This window comes from Balaenoptera musculus, chromosome 21 (assembly GCF_009873245.2).
Source record: "Balaenoptera musculus isolate JJ_BM4_2016_0621 chromosome 21, mBalMus1.pri.v3, whole genome shotgun sequence".
Classification (NCBI taxonomy): Eukaryota; Metazoa; Chordata; class Mammalia; order Artiodactyla; family Balaenopteridae; genus Balaenoptera; species Balaenoptera musculus.
In genome coordinates this window covers 35,658,401-35,670,924 of record NC_045805.1, presented here as the reverse complement: position 1 = coordinate 35,670,924, position 12,524 = coordinate 35,658,401, and the positions used below count along the sequence as shown (strand labels likewise).

Sequence of the window (12,524 nt, the reverse complement as noted above, 5' to 3'; positions counted from 1 at the left end):
CCTCCAGACTGCGTTTCTTCTCTGGACTCAGCCCTGGAAAGCCTTTCCCGAGCCTTTGCCTGGCCTGGGGCTGGGCCTCTGTGCCCCACTGCCACCTCCCACCTTATTTCTCCATTGCTTACAGTTGTTTACCTACTAGATTCTGTCCTTTGGCTGCCATTATCCTCAAAGGGAGCACCGTCTCTACATTCGCAGCCTCTAGCGTGTTTGTTCATATTCACAAACAAATGTTGGGATGAATTTCCGGTTGTGAGTTTCGGTCTCAGCGTTATTGCTCTTCTCACTGTAGTTTGATAAGGCATCTTAACTCTCAGTTTAGTACCTAGGAAGTCAGATTATGGAGATGCGTGTGACCCGACACACATCTCTCCAGCATCCGACACTCTGACCACTGCCCTTGAAACTCTCGCTCCCTTTGCTTATGTACGGTGACAATGAACTCTCCCTGGTTTTCTCCCTCTTTCTGTGGCTGATCCTTGTGGCCCCCTTTCCGGTCTCTTGTTCCCAACGTTCCATCCTCTCTGCCCTCTCATTCTGTATTATCCACACAGTTTCCCCTGCGCTAAATGGTGAACTTCTGCTGACTTCACATTTGTGTCCCCAGGTCATGCTGCCGTCTGGCACCGTGGACTCTTGGCCATCTCTGCCACGTGTCCCGCCAGCACCCTGCACTCGTTACGTCCCCTCGGGCTCCCCCTCAGTCACCAGCCAGAGCCCCCCAAGGCATCCTGACTTCCTTACTGTCACTCAGGGTGCTCATGCGGTCCGTCGCGGGGTGCCTGCATCCCACCTACCCCTCTTCCTCGTGTGTCAGCCTGCACTTGGACTCCCCAGGCTGTCCTTACCTCGCCCCTTCACCTTCACCCCCACCCGCCCCCTGCGGCCACAGCGGCCCTTCTGAGGTACGTCATCTCTGCTCACGTTGCTCCTGTTCAGAATCTCCCAGTGGCCTCCCAGCACCTCCAGGTGGCCTGCGCTCTGGTGCGCCAACCCTGAGGGCTCTCTGGCTTGACCTGGGGCCTTTGCTGGGTCCTCTCTCCGGGATGCCCTTCCGGGCTCATTGGCTGGGCCGGTTCCTACTCATTCTCCATGACTTGGGGTCCCTTCCTCCAGGCCTCTCCCCCTGGGCTGACTTGCGGGTTAACCTCCCGATTTTTGGCACTTACTAAGTGGTGTTATTCCATTTGATTTTCTTGCCTTTCTTTCCTGTTAACTAACCTGAGATGTCTGGAGGGTCCTGAGCCCCGTCGGGACCACTTGACACCTTTGGTGCCTGACATAGAGCACATGCTCAGCGGCGTGAGCGGTTAGGTTAGGGGGTGAGTGTGGGCCGGCCGGGAGCGGCCCGCCTGCTCTTCTGACAAGGAGGGTGGATGCGTGGATGCGTGGACGCAGAGGACCCGAGCTGTCGAGGGATTCGAACCAGCGTCTTTCTTCTCCCTTCTTCTCCTGCTCTGTGCCTTCCCCTCTAGGAAGGGCTCTCATTCTTCCTGAGTAAAATCACGGGAGAAACATAAGACAAAGGAGGATATGAATGAAAGAAGATAATTAACTTAAAGAGTCAAAAGTGCATCAGAACAATAACTTCTTGTTTACCCTACCCACTGCCCCTCTCACTCCTGTTTCCAGGTGTTTTACTTTGGTTTGGGGAACATAAGTACATGGCCACCAGCCTGGCGATTTGCCGGCTGCACGTCTCCCTAAGATGTCTTTGTCCTAACGTGCGTTTCTTCCTGTTAGAAGCAGACTAAAGGTGTGTCTAGGCATCCCCTTTCTTCTGAATTTCTTCTTCTTCAACTCAGGGCACAGGTGGCTCTCACCCTGGCCCTTTTGGTTGTTCGGCCGATTGGCGTTGAGGTCTACATTTCCCTGTTTCTAGAGGCAAGGCAGTTGGCTTGACAAGGACCCTAGAACCAGGATTGGAGCCTCAGCTCCATCCCTTATTAATCCTGTGAGCTGGACAGCTTACGGAACCCCTCTGCCCTTCTCTTCCGGAAAATGAAACGAATGGTACCTTTTGGAGTTGTTGTGAGGATTGAGAAGTTCCTGGCACATAGTAGGGATGCAAGAAATTATCAATATTAACTAACAGGATGTAAATGTTTACATTATTCTAGAATGGAAAAAAAAAAAATCTCTGGTCCCTGCTTCCTCCCTTTTCCTTTCCCAGCTTCCATAATTGAAAGAATTCACTTGCTTGTTGGTTAATTAATTAATTAAGCAAACATTGGCTTGGGTGTCGGCCACGAGTCCTCCACTGCTGGACGCTGGAGATTTGGAGGGATGGACGGTCCTTGCCCTCCAGGAGCCCATGGCGGGGTCCTTGAGCCACTGCACTGAGTCATCTGGGATGCTGGGGACCCACCCAGAACCCCAGGCTTCACTTGGAATCGGAATCTTTGGGGAGCTCGGGTGTCCTGGCTCTGCCCGCAGGAGCCTCAGAATAACGCCGACTTCACCTCCTCGTGGAGAACCTCTCCACCAGGGGTCCCCGAAGGAGGCGTGACCTTTGCTCCAGGCTGGCCGTCTCCAGTTTTTTCACTGTCCCTGCACCTCACTCCAGAGCCTCCAACAGGCTGATGACTGGAGAGCCTCTTTCGATGTGCTCTGCTGTCATCACACTTGGGTTATGGTGAACGTCCTGCCACCAAGACCACACACTTCTGATACGCACATTCTTTAGCTGTGGTGCATGTGTCATGTTTAGTTACTTAAGCAGTTGTTTTCTTATGCCCAAATGTGGTTCAGCACTTTACTGTTTGAAAATACGTTATTTGGAAATAATTTCAAATTATCGAAAAGTTGTAAACATAAGGATAGAACCATGAACATTGTGGTACATGACTCTTTTTGAATGATGGTTTTCTCAGGGTATATGCCCAGTAGTGGGATTGCTGGGTCATATGGTAATTCTATTTTTAGTTTTTTAAGGAACCTCTATACTGTCCTCCATCGTGGCTGTATCAATTTACATTCCCACCAACAGTGCAAGAGGGTTCCCTTTTCTCCACACCCTCTCCAGCATTTATTATTTGTAGATTTTTTGATGATGGTCATTCTGACTGGTGTGAGGTGATACCTCATTGTAGTTTTGATTTCTCTAATGATTAGTGATGTTGAGTATCCTTTCATGTAGTGTCCATCGACAGATGAATGGATAAAGAAGATGTGGCACATGTATACAATGGAATATTACTCAGCCATAAAAAGAAATGAAATTGAGTTATTTGTAGTGAGGTGGATGGACCTAGAGGCTGTCATACAGAGTGAAGTAAGTCAGAAAGAGAAAAACAAATACTGTATGCTAACACATATATATGGAATCTAAAAAAAAAAAAAAAAAAGTTCTGAAGAACCTAGGGGCAGGACAGGAATAAAGACGAAGAGGTAGAGAAGGTACTTGAGGACACGGGGAGGGGGAAGGGTAAGCTGGGACGAAGTGAGAGAGTGGCATGGATATATATACACTACCAAATGTAAAATAGATAGCTAGTGGGAAGCAGCCGCATAGCACAGGGAGATCAGCTCAGTGCTTTGTGACCACCTAGAGGGGTGGGATAGGGAGGGTGGGAGGGAGACGCAAGAGGGAGGGGATATGGGGGTATATGTATATGTATAGCTGATTCCCTTTGTTACAAAGCAGAAATTAACACACCATCGTAAGGCAATTATACCCCAATAAAGATGTTAAAAAAAACCAACAGAACCAAAAGTACATAAGGCCTTTACCCAGATCCACCTATTGTTAATATTTTGCACCATTTTTCATTTGTGCGTTCTCTTCCCCTCTCTCTCCTTCTCCCTATCTATATAGTATATATACACATAAAGATTATTGTACCTTAGGTTTTTTTCTGAACCATTTTAAGTTCATACATCATAGCCCTTATTCCTAAATAGTTCAGTGTGTATTTCCCAAGAATAAGCATGTTTTCTTATATAACAATGGTGCAGGCATCATTCAGTCAGTTTAACATTTATTTCAGTTTATCTTATAACAGACTGTCTGTACTCTGACTCTGTAAGTTCACTTATAATGTCCTTTATAGCATTTCCCTCTAGTACTAGGACCAGGCATTCCATTTAGCTGTTATGTCTGTATCTTCCTTAAATCTGAAACGTTTTCATAGTCTTTGTTTTGTGAAATGATGTTTTTGAAGAATACAATCATTTTTCTTTTAGAGAATATTCATTTGGGGTTAGATGAGTGATCTCGTGGTTGGATTCACGCTGTGCATTCCTAGCAGGGATTCTGCTTAGGGATGTGTTCTTATCAGGTCCCCATCTGCCCCTCACTGGTGATGCTAATTTTGATGACCCAGGCAAGGTGATGATTCATTTCTTCACTATATGGTTGCTGTTTTTCTCCTTGTAACTAATGAGAAATACCTTACTTTTATCCCTTTTGTTTTGATACCTATCCGTCAACTCTTTGCCGGTAATGAAGTTAGCAGTCTTAAAGCCTACTTTGTACAATTCAGGTGCTTGGCTTATGCCGAGACTCCCGCCTGATCTTAATTTTATGGCAGCAGTTGGATGGATTGGAGATTGATGAATAGGAGGCCTGAAAAGGAACTCAAGTAACCGTCACTGATTTTTTACGGATGCTCTTATGGTGAATTATTTCGAAGAGCTCACACTGCTAAATTCATGATAAAAAATTGCAGTGACAGTGTGGAAATCCATCTTTAGCTTGCAGGCTGTGTTCACTGTACATACTCAGTCATTCTATCCTTCTGTGTTTGAACCCCAGAAACAAAGGTGGCAGTGGCCATGCAACGTGGGGAGCTGGTGGTCCTGGCGGTCCTGGCGGTCCCACGGGGGCCACAGCAGCGATGCCGTCACCGCGACACTTGAGGCGGCCACCCAGGAGTGGACCTCTTTTTCCAAAGATCTGCCCTTTGCAAAAGAAACTTTCCTGTTCCCTGCCCTGTTTTGGAGATTGACCGAGATGTTTAGGTCAGAGGTTTAACTGTCTCAGTTAACAGCGTCGCTAGTGTCCCATTCATTTTCCCAATACCCTTTGGCCAAGAAAATGGCTAACATTTTTTTTTTTTTTCCCCACTGAGTAGTAACGTTCATTAGCTTGCGAGTATTTATGTCCTAACAACTTAGTAGCTGTTTGAAAAAATAATGCAATAAATTGAAAGAAAAATACTTGCTTTATCTCATTCTTAACCGCAGTTACTTAATAATGGGATGTGTCTCTCTCTAGGGTGCTGCACAGCCCCCCAAACCTTGGGGTCAGATTAGACGCTTCATCTTATGTAGCCGTTGCTTTTCATCACAGGAACTGCTCAAAATGTAGTTTCAGAAAGATGTGATATCTTCAAAAGGAATGTGGCTCAGTCTAACGTTGAAAGTGTGAATTACCTGGAGCCGGTAGTTTGCATAATGTCCAACAGATGTCTAGTATCCAGTGCTTTGCTTGAAAGTTTAAAATATTCTGAAGCACAGCTCTGAGCTCCCTTGGGTGCCCCAGGGTGCCTCGGGACACAGGTGCGAACCATCTAGTTAGGTATAAGAATCTTTCTGGGGATGCTTTATAATCCTTCCGTAGCCGTTAGCCGCCCAAATATGTGCCTCCAGGGCAAGTTAGGGGTTGAATAACTGCAAGGAACAAGATTATAATTTCACAGCACACAGGCAGGAGGCAGAGATGACATTTCAACCTCATTGGCAAAAGGTGAAAATTCCTTCTTTTATTTATGGTATGGCTCAGGTAGGAGGCCTGATCTCTGCCTTTTGGTCAGTCCTGCTTTATACCCTGCTTACCATGGATAAGCAGATAGCCGTTTAACTACATTGTTTATTTGATGAGATTTTCTTACTTAACCTTTTTGGTTTGGTTCACATGTTATTCTCCCCACAAGCTGCTTATTTTCTATGGATTAATGATTAGCTTGTCTTCAGGCTTTGGAAGAGTGCTGAAAATCATCTCAAAACCAAAGTTGTCATAAGGTTTATATCTTTGGTAACAAGATGCGGATTAACTAGCTCCTAGTAGAAATTAGATCTAGTTGACATAATAATTGCACTTTTATATATTTGAGCTTCAGCTACGAAAAGGCTTTTGTGAGAGGAAGGCGGATATTTTGAAAATCAGGGTAGCTTTAGAACAGTGACGAGGGGCACCTGCTGTACCCAGTGTGAGGACTTCAGAGTAGAGGAGCATGGCAGGTGGCCTCCCCATCAAAGGCCGAGACTGTCCTTAAAGAGAGGAACAGCCCGGTGTTCAGAAGGAGCCCCCAGCTACGTGTAGCGATCTCGGCCCTGTGCCAGCTCTGTGCTCACAAGCTCCGTGGCCCGGGCAAGGCTTGTCCGGGGACCTGCAGGGTGTTCGACATTCCTGGGCCCACTCAGCTGTTGTGTCAGCCAGAATCTGCCCCCTCCAACATTTCCAAACACCCTCCACTACCATGCTTGAGTCAAACTCGAACCCAGTCCTTGTTTAACAGATGAGGAAACTGAGGCTCAGAGCAGGAAAGGGGTCATCTGAGGTCACAGGTACGAGTACAGCCAGGATCTGGTCCCCTGCCCGCCTGCCTGGAGTCCATGCCAGGGACAGAGCGGCCCCGGTCATTTCCTTCAGCTCTGATAATCCAAGATTTTTGTGATCAAAGAGAGATGGGAGTTTTTTCTTTTTTCTTTTATTGAACTATGGTTTTTATCTACAGTGTTGTGCTAGTTTCAGATGAACAGCAAAGTGATTTTTTTTTTGGCAGATTATATTTCATTATAGGTTATGACAAGATATTGAATGTAGTACCCTGTGCTATACAGTAGGTCCTTGTTGATTATTTTATACATAGTAGTGTGTATATGTTAATCCCAACCTCCTAATTTGTCCCCGTCTCCTTTCCCCTTTGATAACCATAAGTTAGTTTTCTATGTCTGTGAGTCTGTTTCTGTTTTGTAAATAAGTTCATTTGTATTGTTTTTTAGATTCCACATATAAGTGATATCATATGGTATTTGTCTTTCTCAGTCTGCCTTACTTCACTTAGTAGGATAATCTCTAGGTCCATCCATGGGATTATTTCAAATAATGGCAAATGGCATTATTTCATTCTTTTTTATGACTGAGTAGTATTCCATTGTAGATATGTACCACATCTTCTTTATCCATTCATCAGTCAGTGGACATTTAGTTTGCTTCCATGTCTTAGTGCTGGTGTGAACATTGGGGTGCACGTGAGATAGGAGTTTAATAGTGAAGAAACCTTAGAAGAAAATGGAAATGACAAAAATCCAGTTAACTTGCTAAATATTTGGATTCCTGGATCTAGAATAAAAGCTTCAGGAGGGCGGGGATTTTTGTCTCGTTCACTGCTGCATTTCCACCTCCTAGGATACTGCCTGGCGAAGAGGAGACACTCCGGAGATGTGTGGATTGGGAGCAAGGGCACGCTCTAACTTATAGGTAAAGTTTGTGGGTAATACTATACTTAGGTAGTCAGTACTCTGGTAGGATATAAGTTACTGGGTTCTTTTAAGTTTGCTTAGATGAACTTTATTTCATGTTACTCACAGTCAAATAATAATCTGCAGAAATAATAATAATGTCTGTGCTGAGCTCTCACTGGCTAGAATGTGATATTGAAGGTAGTATTATGACATTAGTATTTTTGTCATCACCAACTGAATACCCTGCCTATGACTTTATTCTGTTGCGTATTTGCAGTGCTGGCCACAAAGGAAGTGCAAGTGTGATCCGATCATAGCTGGCGTCTGTTGCTTATGTTGAGTTTAAAATTCTGACCCCCCCAAGAGGGGAAACAGAGGAAAGCTGCGCCCCTATGTGACCTGAGGTTGGAAGGTACCTCCCTTTTAAGGATCCTTCTTGTGATGCAGGGGTGTTTATGCCCTTGGCACTAGCTCCTAGAATAACAGCTTACAGGGCTTGTACAGCATTATCTTTTTGGAAGGAGGTCCATACAAGTTTGCAGTGTCATTGAGAACGTGGATATACCTGGCAACTTTATTCTGAGAAATTCGGTGCTGTGTGCGGAGGCTCACTTTCATTCACTGCTTGGGAGTCATTATTACCTATGTGTGTTTCTATTGGGACCAAGTTAGAAGAGTGCTGGGCTGTGTAGAGCAGCATCCCAGGCGGGGAGACATGGGAAATGAGGTCCTCGTCACCGGATTCTCGACTAATCTCCTAGTGGAGTCGTCATTGCCCCTCCTTGCGTTCCAGCCTTTTCACTGTACTGTTCTTTCAGGAAACCTCTCGAGACAATTAACGGAGGACAGTTTGTCAGACCCAAAGTGTTTCCCAGAGATTACTAGAGCTACCAGATGTTTTTCGAAGGGAGAGTTTTCTGATCAGATAAGTTTGGAAAATACCATATAGCGTATTCCTCTCTTGTAGTGTAGGACGAAACTGGGCCTGTTAAAGGTTCTGGAAATTCTAAAGGGAAGACTTAAGTTTGGCTTAACTTCGTGGGTCCCAGCTTTCTTCTCCCCAGAATCCTTTTCCAGCATGACAATTCTTAACTTTTTAAGAACAGTGTTCCACCCACCAGCCTTGAAGAAACGCTGCCCATGATGGGAAAACCTGATTCCGAGTTTGATTTGCTCCTCACTAATAGTCACAGATTCAGCCAGTGTTCCTCAGCCTTTGTCTTGGAGCTTTGAAAAAATACCGATGCCCAAGCTCATCCCAGAGTTTCTGATCCTGAGTGTCTGGGCTGGTGCCAGTGACGTACATTTTTAAGATGCTCTGCAGGTGGTCTCAGATGAGCTAGAGCTTGAGAGTCACTCTGCTTGGAAGAGGTTTCTAATTCTGTTTTTTTTTCTCTAAGGCTGTAGTAGTTGTCTCCACTTCACGCTCTTTGATGCTGGGATGTTTCCTCGAGGGAACTGGTTTCGTGTTGAAAGAAATCTGATGTGACGTGTGGCTCGGAGGTCCTCAGCCCCTGGGCCTCCCGCTGTTGTGTGCCGGGGGTTTGGCCCCGGTCTCTTGCAGGTGTGGTCCTGAGGTTGCTGGAGGGTGGAGGGAAGTGGTGAAGGGGAGGGCGCGTCGAGGGTCCTGCTTCTGAGCCCTCAGGTGCTGCTTAGACCTGGATCTCTGCCCATCAGTCAGCTGGTGACTTGGTGACGTGGAGGTGGGCCTCAGGTCCTCTTGGAGGAATGTCCTGTTAGCTTCTGCTCTTTCCCCTCAGGACCTGACATCCTCTCGAATCTCTGTTCCTCTGCCTCGTACCATGAGAAGCCAGGTGGGAAATGGCTCAGTGAGGTGGGTGGGTTTTTGCAGTAGCTCCTCAGGGAATTAACACAGGGAGAGTAAGGTGGGTCCTGCCACCACAGGCTGTGTCCCCTGGGGACTTTTCCAGGAAAGGGCCCAGGTGAGAACATAGGACACAGAAGCTGTCACTAAACTCAGGCCCAGCTGCTCACTGCTCACAAGCCAACACTGCAGAGACAAGTGTTGGTAGAAAGGAAAGGTTGCTTTATTTTGGAGGCTGGAAACCAGGGGAGAAGGCAGACTCATGTCCAAAGGCCGACTCCCCCTGCTGGTCAGGGGGCAAGAGCTTTGAAGGGGGAGCTTCAGGGATGTACAGGCGGAGGGAAGGGGCTACGTGTAGAAACAGCACAGTCAGCTCCGACAGTCATCTTGAAATTGGTCATGCGGTGGTCTGATCGGCGTCGGCTTGATTGTTTTAAGTACAGTTAGTCTTCAGTTCCAGGGTCGGTTAGTTCCCATTTCCTTGAGGCCAGTTCTCCGAGTTGTGGCAGCTTCTGTCATGGCTACAGCCTGGTCATTGTGTCGTCAGCTAACTCCTTCCACCTGGTGGGGGTTTCAGTATCTACAAGACTGCTCACAGGACATGGCTCAGAACATTATCCATAGCCCTTGAGGAGGAACTAAAGGTCCTTGACTTTGTTAAATGACTAAATTATTATTATTTTGTCCTGTTTGACTGCTTTTCTTTGCTTCTGCATTTTCTCACTTCTCTGATTAAGTTTATTCTTTGGCTAAAGGTTTTCTACAGACAAAAGGCAGGAATAGGACATGGTGGGTAGGGGTCTGTCCTGGGAAGGCCCCATAGGGTCCTGCTCGGGTTTAAAGCCAAATCAGTGTCTACCAAATCGACCCACGCTGCACGGAGTGTGGGACAGGCCCCAGCGGCTAAATCTTGGATCAGAGGCAGGCGAATCAAGCTTGTCTTCACATGGTCAACGTGGGGTCACTGGCCTCACCACAGAAATGATGCCAGTTGTCACCAGAGAGTGTAAACTCAGACAGAAAGCACCCCCCGTCCTATGAATTTATGGGCGGAGGAAAGAGCCCTCACTGGTCTCTCTCTCTGGTGCTGGGAAGTGACCCACCCAGGGGTGGGCCAGAAGGCGAGAAAAGGGGACCCCTTTCTGCATGGGGTTCCAAGCACTATGTAATCTACTTCACATATACTGTATAATCCCCCCATTTATTCCCTGCCACAGCTGTGGACAGTTATTAATTGAAGTTATAAAAGAAGCTGTGGACTTCTTATTAATTCTCTAAGTAAAGATGAGAGACACGGAAGCTCAGAGATAAAATATCTCGTCCAAGGGTATACGGATGGCTTGAGAGTGACGGGCCTAGAATTCAAACTTAAATCTATTCGATTCCAAAGTCCACTTGGATGTTCCCCGGCCTGTCCTGCTGTCTGTTGCTGGTCCGCATGTCAAGGTTGCCATCACTCTTGCTTCTGAATATCTTTTTTGTGGTTGAGCTGGATAACAAGCTCTTAAAAACATAAAGAGATGCCTTGTAATGCTTTATTGATTATCAGATACTACTGCAGCCATGGGACAGAGCACTTTTTGTCACCAGTCATTCTGGGACAGACTCTGAAAGAAAAGAACATGGTGGCACAAGATCGAGCCTTTTTCTCCTCTGAGTATATTTAGATTATGCTTCTTTCGATTTTATAAATAGATGATTGGTTTTCAAATAAGCAGTCAATAGTGCTCACTGACAGTGTGCCGTACATCTAGAATTTGTGGCATTAGCTAGAATTTTATAATGGCATAAAAAATTTCCTGGAGGAAATAGAGTATCACCATGTGATATAAAGCCAGCATTAGTAAAATAAATATTAATCCAAGGTTAACTGTTAGCCTAAACTTTCTCTTAATTCAGAATCCAAGCTAAACCTTACTGTGCTAAAACAGAAAAAAACCTATATTTCAGCTCAGTTTGAAATTGTAACGTGAAAATCACCATAGACTTGCAAAAGCTCAGTGTGAGTAATGTTAACTGTCTCCATAACTTAATTCCAGAAGCCAAATACCACTGCCCGGGAGGCACATGGCTGTAAGCTTTCAGGCTTAGGGAACACAGATGTCTCAGATGTTAGCTCTGGAGGGTGATCATTTAGTTTGACTAAACATAAGTCATAGGAACATACGCCTTCTACAGATGAAGAAAGTGCAGAGGTGAAGGGTCTTTGGAAAGTCGCAAGGTTGGTGGGTGGCAGACACTGCTTCTTATTTTGTCACCATAGGTAGTGTTGCCTTTAGCTGCAGTATTTTTAAGAAACACTTTAGCCAAGCCTAAGTAGCCAACTGTTAGGCTTGGCCCAGTGTGTGCTTCTTACGTGTTGTTTAATGCTAACCGAGTAACGCATACATTCCCCAGAGCTGCGGGCTGTGTGCAGTGATAGATGTCAGTGTCAGCGCTCTCAGACCCAGAGAAAGAGCAGGTGGCCCACAGAATCTGGAAGCCTGGTGCAGGGTGGCAGGGAAGGTGACGGGGGAGTTGAAATAAGCTGAAACTGTACCTGCAAGTGACCATCATTCCAAACAAGGCCTATGGTCAAAGTAATTGGATTTATAGTGATTGGTAATTTTAGTGAAAATTAAATGTATTTCTCTCTGTTATGCTGTTCTGAATTATACTTGCTTATCATTATCAGAAAGGACTGAGATGTTTGGTAACCCGATACATTCTGGGAAAAGGTCGCTTAGCATGGAATCAAACGACCTTACCTTTGTTTTAACTTTAGAAGCTGGTCAGATACCTTATTTACTCCATGGTTTCGCATTGGGTTCAGTGCAGCTTAGGATTTTTTTTTTTCCAAAGTGTGTGTCCATGGCAGTGTCTGCCCTCCATGGTCTAATCCAGTCCCCAGGGCTCCCAGCTGAGAAATCGTTTGAGAATCCTTTGAGGCATTGCACAGCGGTACCTGTTAGAATGGCTGCATTCTGCAGAGCATGTGTACTAGTTGAGACTCTTAACTACCACAAGAGCTAGAAACCCCAGCTCATACCAGCTCAAGCAAAAAAGGAAACATATTGGCTTATATAAATACACAAGGGCAGCTGGCTTCTCAGGTTCCTTGGTCCAGGGACTGGCTCTGCTCTTTATGTTGGCTTCATTCAGGTAGTGGGAAAGATTATTTATTTATTTATTTATTTATTTATTTATTTATTTATTTATTTATTTATGGCTGTGTTGGGTCTTCGTTTCTGTGCGAGGGCTTTCTCCAGTTGCAGCAAGTGGGGGCCACTCTTCATCGTGGTGCGCGGGCCTC

At 45.8% G+C, this 12,524-nt stretch overlaps 1 protein-coding gene across 8 annotated transcripts in view; it reads left to right on the top strand.

Moving 5' to 3' along the window:
* CSGALNACT1 (chondroitin sulfate N-acetylgalactosaminyltransferase 1) overlaps positions 1-12,524 on the top strand; it is a 337,144-nt gene that overhangs the window by 165,522 nt on the left and 159,098 nt on the right. The window contains exon 3 of one of the 8 annotated variants that reach the window (XM_036838645.1): positions 7,352-7,423. The exons of 6 other annotated variants lie outside the window; for them this stretch is intronic. The gene's annotated coding sequence lies outside the window, so the exon portion shown is untranslated. Of the gene's footprint in view, positions 1-7,351; positions 7,424-8,845; positions 8,972-12,524 lie in introns of those variants that run through there. One more of the 8 variants, XM_036838647.1, reaches the window with a different exon arrangement.